This window comes from Ranitomeya variabilis, chromosome 2 (genome assembly GCF_051348905.1).
Source record: "Ranitomeya variabilis isolate aRanVar5 chromosome 2, aRanVar5.hap1, whole genome shotgun sequence".
NCBI lineage: Eukaryota > Metazoa > Chordata > Amphibia > Anura > Dendrobatidae > Ranitomeya > Ranitomeya variabilis.
The window spans coordinates 133030525-133047245 of NC_135233.1; the positions used below are offsets into that span (position 1 = coordinate 133030525).

Here is a 16721-nt window from a genome sequence, read left to right on the forward strand (position 1 = left end):
TTCCATTGGAGCTTGAGTCTGAAGATTTCCTTCCTCCAATCATACAGCAGAGAAAAAAAACAGTAGCTGGACATTTAACTCTGCCAATCACACACTTGAGGTGGAGATATGGTGAGTAGGTGTCCGGACCATCTCTCACCTACTCACAAAAAACCAGACCCTTGTTATAGCTGGTTGACCCTTTCAGCACATAGCATGCTGGAGAGAAACTTATGGGTTTCAGATCATGGAAGAAAGCAATATTTGTGATACATATCTCCCCTCACATACAGTGCCAGTGATCCTGTCACAAATCCCCTCCCCCTGCCCAAAGCCAGGGAATTTGGCACCTTCAGACACCAAACAGGGAATTCGGAAGAGAGTATATCACTGTTCTACGTGAAAACTGAAATCTTGGAGACCAACTAGTCACCAGGCTATTCTTAACCTTCTTTTCCCTCTACCATCTCAGAGGGGCATGGTTTTAAACTAGCTTAAACCTATGGCCTAGCAGGTAATTTTTCAGTGTATTTATGGCCCATTTTAAGCACTCCTTCTTGACAATGGCATACTTTCTCTTGCATGAAGAGAGCTTCCGGCTCAGATACAGGATGGGATGTTCTTCCCCATTTATTTCTTGAGACAGCTCGGCTCCCAAACTGACTTCTGATACATCTGTCTGGACCACGAATTCTTTGCTGAAGTCCGGTGCAAATAAAATCAGTTTACACAGAGCCCACTTCTGCTACTTAGGGACCTCTCAACCACCTGGTACTCACCACGTCATTTGTATTCCGGGGGGGGTCTCCCTGGGCAATCCAGGTCTGCACCGGCCTAGGGAGGGAGTAAATAAATATGTCCATTACCACCCGCATGACTATGTGGACTGGAGTGGAGGACTCTGGCTGCCACTATTTCTGAGCCAAATACAGTAAGTCAAACGCCTGAGAGTGGGGAGGTTTGTCACCATTATACACCCTCAGTGATGAACCCTTTTGGCTCTGACAGACATAGTGACCCCTGAGTGTGCCAATATCTCTGTTTTTAACTTGGCATACTCACAGCATCTTGTAAGGCCAAATCATGATAAGCTTTTTGGGGTTCACCAGTCAGATAGGGGGCCAGCCCCTCCACCCACTGCTCTGGGGTCTTCACCCGGACATGTGGAATGGGCTTCCGGCCCCCCGGAACTGCCTCAGCAAGCAACTAAATCTTTTGCTGCTGTTACTCGTCTCCTGATGGGCCAGCTGTTGCTGCTGCTGTGCTTTCACCAGATGCCTGATCAGGTCCATCATGCTGTCTATCGTCTCCTGGCTTATGGCCGACTTTACCCAGGACATGCGATTTTTCCACAGCCGCTACCCGTGTTCCTAGAAAGTTGCCCACATTCCCCACCACTTGTTGCACATGTTCTCACTCAGCTGCTCCCCACGGTAGTCACAGGAACACTTGGTATAAAAGTCTTTGGGTGGTTTTTTGATTCATAAACCAAAAAGCAAAGTAATAACACAAAACAGCCTTTATGGCACAAATGAAAATAAAAAGTCCATACAAAAAAGTTTTCCCCAGTGTGGCTTCAGCCCTCTGGGACACAACACACTTCAGCTCCCAATGGAGCTTGAGTCTGGAGACTTTCTTCCTCCCAACATTCAGCAGAGAAAAAAACACAGTAGATAGACATTTAAATCTGAAGAGTAATTACACACACTATGGCGCTCGCCGCAAGGAGGAAAGGGGGAAGGAAATGGCAGTAGATGGCAGGGGGAATGGGCGGTGGGATGATGAGAGGAATGAGCACCCCTAGCTGCTGGACCACACAGGATCTATGCCTATCCTGGGAGGAAATATGTACGCTAGAATATCACAATATGGATATAAGGGACCGCGCTCGGGGGTGCGTGTTCAGTAATAGTGGGCAGTAGGGGTTAACACCAATATGTAATAGGAAGTGTCCAGATAACTATCCACTATAGACCTGCATATATATGTCTATACGGGCTGTATAGACGGTGCTTACCTAATTGTACTTGCTAAGCCGCTCCAACGTCCTGACTGGCGTCCGCTGTGGAGTGAGGTGCGGCGTTCATGAAGGACGGGGGATGATAGCAGCGGGTATTGCAGCAGTAGCGGTACCTGGGAGCCCCGGCCGAAGGCGTCCCTGGTAACCGCGAGGAGAAGAAAAAATGGCCGCTAACGCCGGCTCGTGGGTGCCTGAACAGTGACGTCACTACGGTACAGAGCGGCGTTGGAGCCAAAAAGGGGGTGGCGTCTAACCCGTATAGACATATATATGCAAGGTATCAAGCCCGCATGTTACACACAGCAGGTCTATAGTGGATAGTTATCTGGACACTTCCTATTACATATTGGTGTTAACCCCTACTGCCCACTATTACTGAACACGCACCCCCGAGCGCGGTCCCTTATATCCATATTGTGATATTCTAGCGTAGACATTTAAATCTGCCAACCACACACTTGAGGTGGAAATATGGTAAGTAGGCATTCTAGTTATCTCTCACCTACTCTCAAAAACCCAGACCCTTGTTCTGGCTTGTTAACTCCTTCAGCGCATAGCATGCTGGAGAGATACTTATTGTTTTCAGATAATAGAAGAAAGAAATCTTTGTGATACATATCTCCCCTCACATACAGCACTAGTGACCCTGTCACAGTATATGCAGTAATACTATTATGGCACTGTAATGTAATATATAGTGATAAATGCAAACTCAAAACAATAATAATAACCTATAGAAAAAAGAGTTTTCATTACTACACAAGTAAGAAAACTGTATATACTTTATTAAATACAAACATGATTAAATTAAGAACAAAATAATGAAAAACACAATGGACATAAAATCAACATCACCACAACAATTAATGGAACATAGAATAATCTTACAATGTTTAGTACAATTCATAGGAAAGGGAGATGAATACTATCATTATCATGTGATGAGCAAACGTGCTCGCCACTATTCGGTACTCGCCAGAGTATCACTGTGCTCGGTGTACTTGGCGAGCACCGAGCATTTCCGGGATTATTCTACGGGAGCTCAGGTCTCCTTTTAATTTTGGGCTTTTTAGAGCGCCAATCAACATGCAGGGATTGTCTGCCATGCGCTGTAATACCGCAGCCAACTTTGTTGTAGTATTACAGTGATTGGCTGGCCACACAGCGTCATCAGGCCTATAAGAGACCCAGCGCCGCCCTGCTCGCCACATTCTGCTCTGGACTCAGCTAGTGTAGGGAGAGCTGCTGCTGAGATATGGTCAGAATCTTTCTTTTATTAGTTAGTGTGGGTCTACTAGTGTTCAATCCACAAATCCTGATAAACCAACAGTCCTTTTTAGGGCTAATTCGGGGGTACATACTGTAGATTGCAGCGCTAGGTAGGCAGGGGAGTCTATGTGCACATATCCACATCAGTGCAAGGCATGCAGGCACTGTATGTGAGTATATAGATCTCACTGCATACATCAAAAGGCTCCATTACTGTCTACTGCTGCATATTTTATATATACCTGGCTGCTGTTATCCGTGGCTATTATTTTTTTTTTTTGCACCTTATACCTGCTAATTTTATTACAAAGCAATCAATAGCCCCCTTTTGTCAACATTAATTTGCTTGGTCACACTGCAGACTACAGCCAGGTCATTTCAATACAAGAAAGTGAAAATCTAACTATTTTTTTTGTCCCAGGCATCAGATGTGAGTGCGCAGAAAAGTCTTTTTTTTGTACTATAGTATTTTTTTGAAGTGTCTTATAACAATTTTGGACACCATTTTGCTGACCAAAAAATCTGTAGCTGGCACAAAAATATTTAGCTACAGTTCTTATATTTATCACTGTGATTTGTCTGCCACACGCATCACAAATCATTGCGCAAAATATTTAACAATTTTAGTTCTCCAATTTTATTTTTTAGTCTCATAGCCTACTTATTGACACAATTTTAGTAAGACAAAAAAAATCAAGGCCACATTTTGATCAGTCTGCTATCTCCGTCAGACGCCTGGTCGATCTGTGGTCTCAAAATCCTTACTTTTCAGGCATACATTCCACTTTTTGGTCTGCTATCCTTGGTCTATACAGTATTTGGTGGTTAAAAAATACAGGCCACATATTGAAACAGTCTGTTATCTCCGACAGACGCCTGGTCTATCTGTGGTCTCCAAATCCTTGCTTTTCAGGCATGTATTCCACTTTTTTGTCTGCTAACCTTGGTCTATACAGTATTTTGTGGTTAAAAAATACAGGCCACATATTGAAACAGCCTGTTATCTCAGTCAGACGCCTGGTCTATCTGTGGTTTCCAAATACTTGCTTTTCAGGCATACTGATCACATATAAGTTTTCTCAAAATGTATCCATTTATATTGAAATTTTAAAATATTTCAGTATTCCATTTAAAATGGGCAAGGCAAGGGGCAAGGGACGTGAAAGTGGACGTGATGCTGATGGTGCATGCAGAGGACGAGTCCGTGGCCAAGCTGAAAGTGGGCCACAACATTGACCCACATCTTCTTGCTCGACCTTCCTGTCCCAGTTTCTAGGGGACCGCAGCACACCACTATTGAAGCCAGAGCAGTGTAAAATGATTGTTGGTTAGATAGCGGATAATGCTTCCAGTCACTTAGCCACCACCACCAACATGTCTTCCACACGGTCAAGTCTGAGTAGCCGAGAGTGTGGACCGCATGTTACTCATATAGGCACGGCATGTGGCAAGGGACGTGGAAGTGGACGTGATGGTGATGGTGCATACAGAGGCTGAGGCTGTTGGCAAGCTGAAATTGGGCCTAACCAAACACCCACATATTCTCGCTCGACCTTCCTGTGCCAATTACTAGGGGAACGCATCAACAAGCAACGTATTGAACCCACAGCAGTGTCAAAAGGTTGTTGGTTGGATAACAGATAATGCTTCCAGTCACTTTTTCACCACCAGTCACTTTGCCCCCCCCACCAGTACCCTGTCTTCCACACAGTCAAGTCTGGACCACAATTTCCTCACCCTGATCCTCCTTCCTCCCACCATGCCGAGTGCTCTGAGACAACTGATCCCACACTTGGACACTTCGAAGAGCTGTTCACTCTTCCCTTTAAAGATTCCGGACTCTTGGCCAGTCATCTTGAAGTGGGGCAAGTAGTAACTGACCCAACCTGGCAGGAGGACATGAAGAGTGAGGACAGCAGCACACATGGGGAAGGAGGCATAGCACCCCAACAGGCAGGAAGAAGCAGTGTGATGGCTGCAGACAGAAGGTATGCATCGCATCTGTTCCGCGTAACACCAACATGATGGAAGATCTTCCTGAGTCTGGTTATTTTTTAAAGACTCTGCTGATAACCCCAAACAGGCCATTTGCAGCACCTGCCATGCCTGCATAAGCAGTGGTAGCAAAACTACCAGCCTGACTACCACCAGCGGGATCATGCACATGGCAGCAAAGCACTCGACTTTGTTGGCCGAACCCCAGGCTCCAGGAACACTGTCTGCAGGTGACACCACTGCTTCTTCCATTGTTTTATGTAGAAGCCAATCCCAGTCCACGGTGCATATGAAGATGCCTCATGTTTATTGTGTTATGTCCCCAATTTTGGAACTGAGTGGTTTTAACTTTAGCTATTAAAAGTTATATTTTAGGAATCCTTGTGTTTTGGGTTGTTTTTGTAGTCTAGGATTCCGTTGGTACTTGCTTTATGGTTTGTTGAAGATGCCTCATGCCCTGCACCTGTTGTTGTCCATAGTCAACCAGCACCATCATCAAGCCCATCCATGTCCTTGTCCTAGTGCAGCCTTCAGTTGTCTATACCCCAGTCATTGAAATGCAAGTGGAAATACGCAGCCAATGCCCCACGAGCCACAGTACTAAATTCTCACATTTCTCATCTGCTTGGGCTCAAAATGTTGCCTGGTAGTGTTGAGCATTCCGATACCGCAAGTATCGGGTATCGGCCGATACTTGCGGTATCGGAATTCCGATACCGGGATTCCGATACTTGCCGCGTATCGGATACCGGAATCGGAAGTTCAAAGATTCAAAATGCAGAAATTCAGCCAATGAGAATGATTCCAAGTGTGGGCACATCCTGTTTAGCATGGAGGGCATGAAACTACTGGCAAGGCTGTGATTGGCTGCTGAAATGATGTCATGCTGCAGTTTAAAAGTCGCTGGCGCCATTTTGCGATCACTCTGCTGTGAATTCAGTTAGTGACAGGACGCTGTTTGCTGACTGAGGGACAGTTTAGAGATAGCGATTTGCTTCTTTGTGCTTTCCAAAGGCTAATTTAGCAACCGCTGTGTTCACCTACTATTCACCTTGCTTTTGCCTTGTAGCGCTGTTTTCACAGCGATCTGCAAGGTCTGTGTGTGTGTGTGTGTGTGAGTGCAGCCCACTCTCTAGTCTGAGTGCAGCCACATAGGCCATCCATAGCTGGTTGTATTCAGTTCAGGGAGGGTGGTTCATTGCCTCATACTGTTCTTTTTTTTTTTTTTTTTTTTCAAGTAGTGTAGTCTGCTGCTAATTTATTCAAAAAAATCCTATTAGTGTCTTTCCACCCGTCTCCAGCTAATTTGTGGAAAAACACTACATAGGATAAAGTAGAGGAGGGTTTTTGGGCCTTGCAGCGCCGTTTACGGCTGTCTGCACGGTCTCCGTGTGACTGCAGCTCGCCCTGTAGTCTGTGAGCAGCCATAGCCTGGTTGTCTCCAGCTCAGGGTTGTTCACTGCGTCATACCGCCAAATCAATTTTATTTTTTTTTAAAGTAGTGTAGTCTGCTGCTAATTTATTTAAAAAAATCCTATTAGTGTCTTTCCACCCGTCTCCAGCTAATTTGTGGAAAAACACTACATAGGATAAAGTAGAGGAGGGTTTTTGGGCCTTGCAGCGCCGTTTATGGCTGTCTGCACGGTCTCCGTGTGATTGCAGCTCGCCCTGTAGTCTGTGAGCAGCCATAGCCTGGTTGTCTCCAGCTCAGGGTTGTTCACTGCGTCATACCGCCAAATCAATTTTCTTTTTTTTTCAAGTAGTGTAGGTTGCTGCTAATTTATTTAAAAAAATCCTATTAGTGTCTTTCCACCCGTCTCCAGCTAACTTGTGGAAAAACACTACATAGGATAAAGTAGAGGAGGGTTTTTGGGCCTTGCAGCGCCGTTTACGTCTGTCTGCACGGTCTCCGTGTGACTGCAGCTCTATCTGTTGTCAGTTCAGCCCCCAAAAAATAAATAAATAATAAAGTTCACCAAACACACCAGTTACACCACTTTACATTTGTGTAGGCCACATTAGCTCATATTAAAGTCTAGTCCACACTTTAGAAAATTAGTGTTTCTTATACCTGTTAGGAGGAGTTGCTCAGGAATAAGCACACAAATCCGTTAGTACTTTTCTGCTTATCTTTATCAGTCAACCAAGATGAAGAAGGCAGTGAGTAAGGCACGTGGGCGTGGGCGTGGGCGCGGAGCAGGGAGGGGACGTGGGGATTCTGTGCCTGCTGCGGGCACCGGTGACTCATCAGCACCCACTTTCACCAGGCAACAGTCGTTCATGCGCAGCTTTGTGTCAGAGCGCCGTACACCGCTGCTGCGTCAAGAACAAATTGAAGCTGTTGTCGGATGGATGGCAGCTAATGCATCAACTTCCATTAGTGCCACATCCTCTCAGACACAGAGCACTGGAGAGCAGCCATCTGTCTCTTCACCACCTGCCAAATTGCCCAGGCAGACAGAGAGCCCAGGACAGGAGCTGTCTCTACTTCTGTTCTCTGAATCTCTTGGCTTGGAAACAGGGGGCCAGCCAAGCAGCATTGGAGAAATGGAAGAAGAGGCAGGGTGCAGTGATGCCCAACAGCTTTTTCTGTCTTCCTCTGAAGAGGCGGGTGGGCCAGTGGCTCCGGTCACCACATCGCAGGCTGCATCAGCTGATGATGACACTCAGGTGCCACTTACTGGTGCGTGCTCTGCTGCTGAGACTACCCAGGAGGAGCAGTTGGGGGCAGAGGGTAGTGTAGATGATGAGGTCCTCGACCCATCTTGGCGTGAGGGACAGGAAGGTGGTGGGAGCAGCTCTGAGGAAGAGATTCCCCGTACGGCCCAAAGAGGGAGAGGGAGGGGGAAGACTGCGGATCCTGCAGCCTCCGCTTTGGCACCCGTTAGGAGCATGTCTCTTCCAAAAGCCAAAAAGGGCGCTCCCAAGACTTGCAGTGCCTGGTCCTTTTTTGACACAGTTGCAGATGACATTTGCTATGTCAGATGCAACGTGTGTCATCAAAAAGTCAAAAGAGGGAAAAATGTCAGCAACCTCAATACCTCCAACATGTGGAAACATGTGCGCAACAGGCACCCGGCGGAGTTAGAAAAACACACTGAAGAGGTAGGCCAACCAACTGCGGCAGCTACCACCTCTTCAGCTCGTGTTGCCTCTTCCTCTAGCTCACACGCAGCTGGTTCGGCTTCCTCCCAGGATCGCCGTGGAAGAACCTCTGGCCCTGTTGTCCAGAGACCCGCTGTAATTCCACCCGCAGCACCACTTTCCCAGTCATCCACACACTCCCAGCCCAGTCTACAGCCATCGGTAGTACAGGCATGGGAGAAAAGGCGGCCTTTCTCGTCAAACCACCCACGAGCACAGGCTCTGACTGCAGGCATTGCCAAACTTCTGTCACTGGAAATGCTGTCATTCAGGCTGGTGGAGACTGACAGCTTCCGTGACTTGATGTCATTGGCAGTCCCACAGTACAATGTGCCCAGCCGCTTTTACTTCAGCAGGCAAGCCGTCCCTGCCCTGCACAAGCATGTGGAGGGACACATAAAACACGCGCTACTGAACGCCGTCAGTAGCAAGGTCCACCTCACCACCGATGCGTGGACCAGTCAACATGGACAGGGGCGATACCTTTCCCTCACTGCCCATTGGGTTAATGTCGTTGAGCCGGGTACAGACCGTGCGAGTGGCGCAGGACGTGTCCTGCCCACTCCAAGGATTGCAGGAATCCATTCTGTACGCATTGACTCCTCCTCTTACACCAGTTCCTGAGAATCATCGCTGCAGGAGCCGTCACAGTCCACCTCCACATGGACCCGTGATGAACGTGTACCTGTTACGACCGACATGAGCACAGCCGTGGCCAAACGTCAACAGGCCGTGTTGAAATTAATTTTTTTGGGGAATCGTAGCCACACAGCGCAGGAGCTCTGGAATGCCATCAAGCAGGAGAGCGATGTGTGGTTTGTGCCAGCGAATCTCCAGCCAGGCATGGTAGTGTGTGATAATGGCCGAAATCTGGTGGCAGCTCTGGGCCTCGGCAACCTCACTCACATCCCATGTCTGGCACATGTGCTCAATTTGGTCGTGCAGAGTTTTTTGAGGGACTATCCGGATCTTGATGCACTGCTGCACAAGGTCCGCCTAGAGTGTGCTCACTTGCGGCGTTCCAGCACGGCAAAAGCGCGCATTGCGGCTCTGCAGCGCCGACACCGCCTGCCGGAACATCGCATCATATGTGACCTACCTACCAGGTGGAATTCCACGTTACATATGTTGGAGCGGTTGTGTGAGCAGCAGCAAGCTGTAATGGACATATGTGCTGCGCCAGGCCCTGAATCCCAGCCCCGCAGTGTTTTAACAATGTTAAGACACTGCGGGGCTGGGATTCATGGTCATCGCGAACCGCACCGGCCGACATTAAATGATGCCAGAACATGGGCAGCGCTAACAGCGCTAGGCCAGGGGATCACACGACAGCGCAGACTCCTGTACAGCAAATAACGCTCAGGAGGCTGCACCCAGCACCAAGGTGGGATTCTTGACATCTGTGCTGCGTCTCATTACAAAGGGAACTCGCGCCTCCAACACAGTTTGACTGTTTAAAGGGCTAAATGTTATACGTGTTTCATTCAGCGTGTGCAAGGAGCGAAATTAAAAGAGCAACCTTTGACTTGTGCAGCACTACTGCTGCATAAGCTGTGGCTCTTCTACTTTGTAACCCCTGAGGGGGGGTTAAAGGTTACCTTTGAAATTGGTTCAATTAGGCTTCGGCCTACACTCTGCTCCCCCTGCAGAGCCCTGGCCTCCAACACCGCCAGTTGGGGCCCGGTACTGCTAGCTGCACAGAGAAAAACACCAGCCAATGTGTCAGTGGGGTTCAGCACCGCCAGCTGTTCCCCTGCTGTGCAGCCGGCAACGTGTCCTGCAACTGCCACGCAGGCACAACAGACCCAAAAGCTGCCGCCAGTGCAGGCTTCGGCCTACACTCTGCTCCATCTCCTCCTCCTGCTGACCCCGGGCTCCAACACCGCCAGTTGGGGCCCGGTACTGCTAGCTGCACAGAGAAAAACACCAGCCAATGTGTCAGTGGGGTTCAGCACCGCCAGCTGTTCCCCTGCTGTGCAGCCGGCATCGTGTCCTGCAAAAGCCACGCAGACACAAGAACTGAAATTGAAGGGAACCTGTCCCCCCTCCCCCAGGCGTTTGTACGTTTTAAAGGCCACCTTGTACAGCGGTAATGCTGCATGTGTGCAAGGTGGCTCATAAACGTATTCTCCTCGCACAGGTGGAACTGAAAACACGTCTAAAATGTGTCCTCTGTGTGACCATTTAACCATCTCGGTGGTGTGACTTTCCTTTGTAATGACACGCTGCAACCCCCTTGGTAGCGCTGCCCGTCTTCTGGCATCATTGTTTGGCTGCCTGCGCCTCCGCGGCCGCCCTGACCCACACAACGCCCCTCGTTGTCTTATTTATTGGGACTGCGAGGGTGTGATTGACGGGCATGATCAGTGCATCAGTTCGCCTGTCCCTCATCTCCTTCCGCCTTCTGCGGACTGTGCGGCTTCATGGCCGTGGCATGCGATAAGGGATCAGATGACGCCGCACAGTCTGAAGCGGGTGTAAGGACCCGAGTGTCAGAGGCGAACATATGTGCTGCGCCAGGCCCTGAATCCCAGCCCCGCAGTGTTTTAACAATGTTAAGACACTGCGGGGCTGGGATTCATGGTCATCGCGAACCGCACCGGCCGACATTAAATGATGCCAGAACATGGGCAGCGCTAACAGCGCTAGGCCAGGGGATCACACGACAGCGCAGACTCCTGTACAGCAAATAACAACGCTCAGGAGGCTGCACCCAGCACCAAGGTGGGATTCTTGACATCTGTGCTGCGTCTCATTACAAAGGGAACTCGCGCCTCCAACACAGTTTGACTGTTTAAAGGGCTAAATGTTATACGTGTTTCATTCAGCGTGTGCAAGGAGCGAAATTAAAAGAGCAACCTTTGACTTGTGCAGCACTACTGCTGCATAAGCTGTGGCTCTTCTACTTTGTAACCCCTGAGGGGGGGTTAAAGGTTACCTTTGAAATTGGTTCAATTAGGCTTCGGCCTACACTCTGCTCCCCCTGCAGAGCCCTGGGCTCCAACACCGCCAGTTGGGGCCCGGTACTGCTAGCTGCACAGAGAAAAACACCAGCCAATGTGTCAGTGGGGTTCAGCACCGCCAGCTGTTCCCCTGCTGTGCAGCCGGCATCGTGTCCTGCAAAAGCCACGCAGACACTTGCTCTTGTACCTTCTGCTCCCCATCCTGGTTCCAGTACCGTCAGCTGGTTCCGGGCAGAGCCTTTGGCTTAGGTGCCTCCCTCTGGGTATCCGAGTTCCACCAACGTCAGGTGGTCCTTGGTAGTGCTTTCAGGCACGGGTACCTCCTGCTTAGTAACCGGGTTCCAGTAACGTCAGCTGGTCCTCGGTAGTTCCATTGGCTCTTGGACCTTCGGCTACCCATCCGGGTTCCAGCACCGTCAGCTGGTTCTCGGCAGTGTCTTTTGCTCTTGTACCTTCTGCTCCCCATCCTGGTTCCAGTACCGTCAGCTGGTTCCGGGCAGAGCCTTTGGCTTAGGTGCCTCCCTCTGGGTATCCGAGTTCCACCAACGTCAGGTGGTCCTTGGTAGTGCTTTCAGGCACGGGTACCTCCTGCTTAGTAACCGGGTTCCAGTAACGTCAGCTGGTCCTCGGTAGTTCCATTGGCTCTTGGACCTTCGGGTAGCCATCCGAGTTCCAGTTCCATCAGCTGGTTCTCGGCATTTTCTCAGCCTTCTTGTACCTTCTGCTACATTTCCAAGTTCAAGAGACTAAACACGATGACCCGGAAGACCACCCCTAAGATGACGACGACACCAGAGACGACAACCACTGTGATGACGACGACCCTGGAGACGATGACCCCGAAGACCACCCCGATGACGACGACCCCGGAGACGACGACCCTGAAGACCACCCCGATGACGACGACCCCGGAGACGACGACCCTGGAGACGACGACGACCTGGAAGACCGAGAAGCAGAAGAACAAGAGGCTGCAGAACAAAGAGCAGAAGAACATTAAGCATAACACTAAATATCAGAGCAAAAAATATTATCTAAATTATAAGCAGAAGAAGACTAAGCAGTGTATGGGGGTGAGTCCGTTCCTCCTCGTGGTGCCCCTGGATAAAGCCTGATGCTGCAGGCCAAACTGAACGCGGACAAATGTAACTGTTTTGTGACAGGCAGAACGGAAGGTGTAATCTTCAAACTTTTATAGATAACAACTACGGGAATGCCTGTCACAAATAAGAATATGATGAAGAAGTAGAATATGATGAAGATAATAGTAAAATAAAAAGAATATGAACAATGTAACCAAAAAAATAATAGGTAGAAGATGAAGAAGAAGATGAATAAGGTGAAGAAGTTGATGTCAAAGAAGCTGATGATGAAGATAATGAAGAAGAAAGTGTGGGAGAAGTAAAAAAGAAGGTGAAGGGCGTGGAAGTAGTGAAACATCAATATCTGACAAAATAAAAAAAAAATTAACATAGTCAAAATCTTTCTACCGCCGAACGTCATAAAAAACAAAACAAAATCCTGCTATTCTATTACATTGGGCTAAACCTCTGTGCCTTTAATGTCTCCGCCACGTCCCCCAATACATCCTACATTATTCTTAGTTGTTTTCCTTCATGTAGAATGAACCTACAAGTTTATAAAGGGTTTATTTTAATTCCGATATTTTCGTCCCATTGACTTGCATTGGGATCGGGTATCGGTATCGGATTGGATCCGATATTTTGACGGTATCGGCCGATACTTTCCGATACCGATACTTTCCGATATCGGAAAGTATCGCTCAACACTATTGCCTGGTTGATGACACTTCTAGACCCATGCTACAAGGAGAACTTTCAATCTCTTCTTCCAGAGGCAGACAGGTGTAATAAAATCTTGCCATTCCAGAGGGCCCTTGTAGCGGACTTACTAAAAAAGTTACCATCTGAGAATGCTGGCAGCAGACGTCAGAGTTTGTTGTAAAACCAAGGAGTCCAAGCGAGAGAGACAGAAGAACAATCCAGCACAGGCAGGGGAACAATGGCAAAGTTCTGGGACAGTTTTCTCACACCCTCCCATGGTGCCGGCACAGAGGCAAGGGGTGCTGTCACAAGAAGTGCAATGTTTAGGAAGATGCTGAGGGAGTACCTTGATGATCGTACAAATGTCCTCTGGGATTCCTCTGTGCCTTTTAATTATTGGGTATCCAAGCTGGACACGTGGCATGAACTGCCTCTCTATGCCTTGGAGGTCCTGGACTGCCCTGCTGCTAGCTTTCTGTCAGAGCGGGTTGTTAGTGCCACTGGTGGAATTATAACAGATAAGCGCATCCGCCTGTCAACTGAAAATGCTGACAGGCTGACTCTTATAGAAATGAACAAGGGCTGGCTTGGGCAAGACTTCTGTACACTACTGAATGAAAACAGCGAAACATAACCTCAAATACATTGTCATTTTTGTGGAGGTGTATTCTCATGCACCTCTTCACAACCACACATGGTTATATGCTTCCTGATTTGGTCTGTTTGGTGTTATCCTCCTCCTTATCCTCATCCTCATCATCCCCAACCACTAGAACACCAAGGTGAACGTATTCCGTGATGCAAAAGTCACAACATTTTTTGTGCAAGGGTGTTTTTATGATGCCCATTACTAATTTGAAACCAAAAAAAGTTTTACTACCCCAGGGGGAAATGTTTGTCAGCCCATGCACATAGTGTATGGGCATTACAAGTCAAGGAGACCCACTCCTTTATATTGTGCCTAGTTTTTAATGAAGCTTTCCCCAATGTCTCATCACTCTCCGCCACTAGATCACCAGGGTTAACAAGTTGCTTTCTGTTACAGCTAGTCAATTTTTGGGCAAGGGTGTCTATGATCCCCTTGGAATATTTTTTAAAAATGTACCCTGCATGGGGAAATGTTTGTCAGCCCATGCACTTAATGTATAGGCATTACAAGTCTAGGGACCCACTTCATTAAATTGGGCCTAGTTTTTATTGAGGCCTTCCTCAACGTCTCATCATTTTCTGCCACTAGATCACCAAGTTTAACATGTTCCTTTCTGCTACAGCCAGTCAATTTTTGGGCAAGGGTGTCTATGATCCCCATAAAATATTTTTAATAAATGTACCCCACATGAGGAAATGTAAGTGGGCATTATGAGTCTAGGAGACCCGCTCCTTTGTAATGGGGCAGTTTCTTTTATGAGGCCCTCCTCCATGTTTCTTCAAAGGGGGGATTGGGGTGCGTGCAAATTTGGGTCAGGCGGCCCTTACATTAAGTGCATAAGGAAACAGTATGGCAGGACCAACTGAATAATGTTAAGTGAGTTTTCCTGTGGTCATCCAGTACCTGGGTTCAAAGGCTTATTGGGGTGCATATCACTTGGTAGCAGGGCAGGCCTTGCAGTTAATACATAAGAAAACAGTATGGCAAGACCAATTGAAGAATGTGGAGTGGATTTTCCTGTGGCCATCCAGTATCTGGGTTAAAAGGATTCTTGAGGTGCATATGACTTGATAGCAGGGCAGGCCTTGCATTCAATGCAACATTTTTTCAGGAAGCCCTCCTGTACCTCTCATGAAAGGGTATTGGGGTGCGTTGTAATTCTTGGCAGCCCAGCCACTCGCTGCATAGGCAATAACAGAACAGGAGACCCACTGTTTAATAATGGCCCTTTAAGAATCTTAATGCCCCCTGATGCCCCTCTAAAAATAGGCTTATGACTTTAAGAATTCCTTTCTTCATAAATGACACAAGATGTGTCTCCTTATGTGTCACACACAACATGGCCAGCTAGGGTTGTTAAATGTTACAATGACATGTCCCAGTGAATGCATTTGAATTGGTTGAAAGCAATTTTAAAGTTGAAAAACGCATCAAAAACGCTGCTTGTGAACATAGCCCAAGTAGTGGAGGAACATTTTGGTCTGGGGTTAATTATTTTAACTTACATACAAGTCATTGCCCTGGAAAGGATGTACCTTATCATATTTCCCAGCAAAATCCATTTTGGTTTTGTTTTTGTATGTTTTTTGGTGCACCTCTAAAAATGTCGTGAAATTCTGACAACATTGCTTACTGCTGTGACCAAGGAGTCAAAAATGCTTCCAGGGGTGATCCCCATGATGTTCCTGTGTCATTTTAGCAGTGTTGGCATCATTTTCAGACGTTTTTAGACCTTAAATGAACACCTGGGGGGGGGGTCGCGGTAAAAATACTCGGGTTTCCCATAGACTTACATTGGGCTCGTTGCTCTGGTCAAGTACCCGAGTATTCCAATTTGTTCTACCCGAGAAATGAGTACCCAAGCATTTCAGTGCTTGCCCATCACTAATTATCATGTGAAATATATTGTATAACAGGTATAAAAACTAAACCCCAATATATAGAATGTATAATTTGCATATTCTTGCGTATAAGAGTTAGATAGTTATGACTGCTTTAATAATGTAGTTGGGAGGATCAAAGTAAAGGGAGTAGATGCAAAATTAATCAGACATCAATTCAACATGATTCACCACATATGAAGAGAAACATAAAGTGACTATTGCAATTAGAAAAAAATAATTGAAAATAAGAAGTATGATAATGATCAGATATTGGAAGGATTCCATACTGAAATTCTCCTTTGTCCCTGTAATAATGTCAGTCACAACATGTTTTTTTTTGCACTGCCTTCTTCAGGGTGCAGCATCAACACAAATGGACACATTAATCATATGCCGCTAGCCCTATCGGGTCACAGGAGAGCACTGAGGTCATGACCGTCATGTGACCGATACTCCCGCTCCACAGCTCAAGCACTTCTGGATTCGACATCATTCAAGTAAAAGAGGTAGAGGGGAGGGGGAGAAGCAATGAGATTACATCAATCGCATCACCCACAGGTCTCCAATAATGCAAGATCAACTGCAAAAAGATGCCAAAACAGAAGAGAAGAATGACTGGACAGACACATGCAATCATGGCAGCAGGAATGATATCGAACATAACTTAAGAAAAGGAACAAGGTGTAAGTGATTATGAAGTTAATGAAAAATAAAAAAGTCAAATAATAAAAAAAAAAGGCATTAAATTAAATTAATTAATAGTGTGTGGTGAGTAGGGTTGAGCGACCTTTACTTTTATAGGATCGGGTCGGGTTTCACGAAACCCGACTTTTTCAAAAGTCGGGTCGAGTGAAATCGGCCGAAACTCAAAACCCAATGCAGTGCATTGGGTTTCCAATGGTTCCCAGGGTCTGAAGGAGCGGAAACTCTCCTTCAGGCCCTGGGATCCATATTTAAGTGTAAAATAAAGAATTAAAATAAAAAATATCGCTATACTTACCATCTGACGGGCCCTGGTACTAACCGGGAACCTTC

General features: G+C 47.2%; 1 protein-coding gene across 2 annotated transcripts in view; it reads left to right on the top strand.

Annotated features, from left to right (window-relative positions):
• The window catches only part of LOC143804674 (proton-coupled folate transporter-like), a 702815-nt gene extending 686457 nt beyond the window's left edge, over nucleotides 1-16358 (top strand). For both annotated transcript variants that reach the window (XM_077283005.1, XM_077283008.1), the window contains one exon: nucleotides 16042-16358. The gene's annotated coding sequence lies outside the window, so the exon portion shown is untranslated. The remainder of the gene's footprint in view (nucleotides 1-16041) is intronic.
• The last annotated feature ends 363 nt before the right edge of the window (nucleotides 16359-16721 follow it).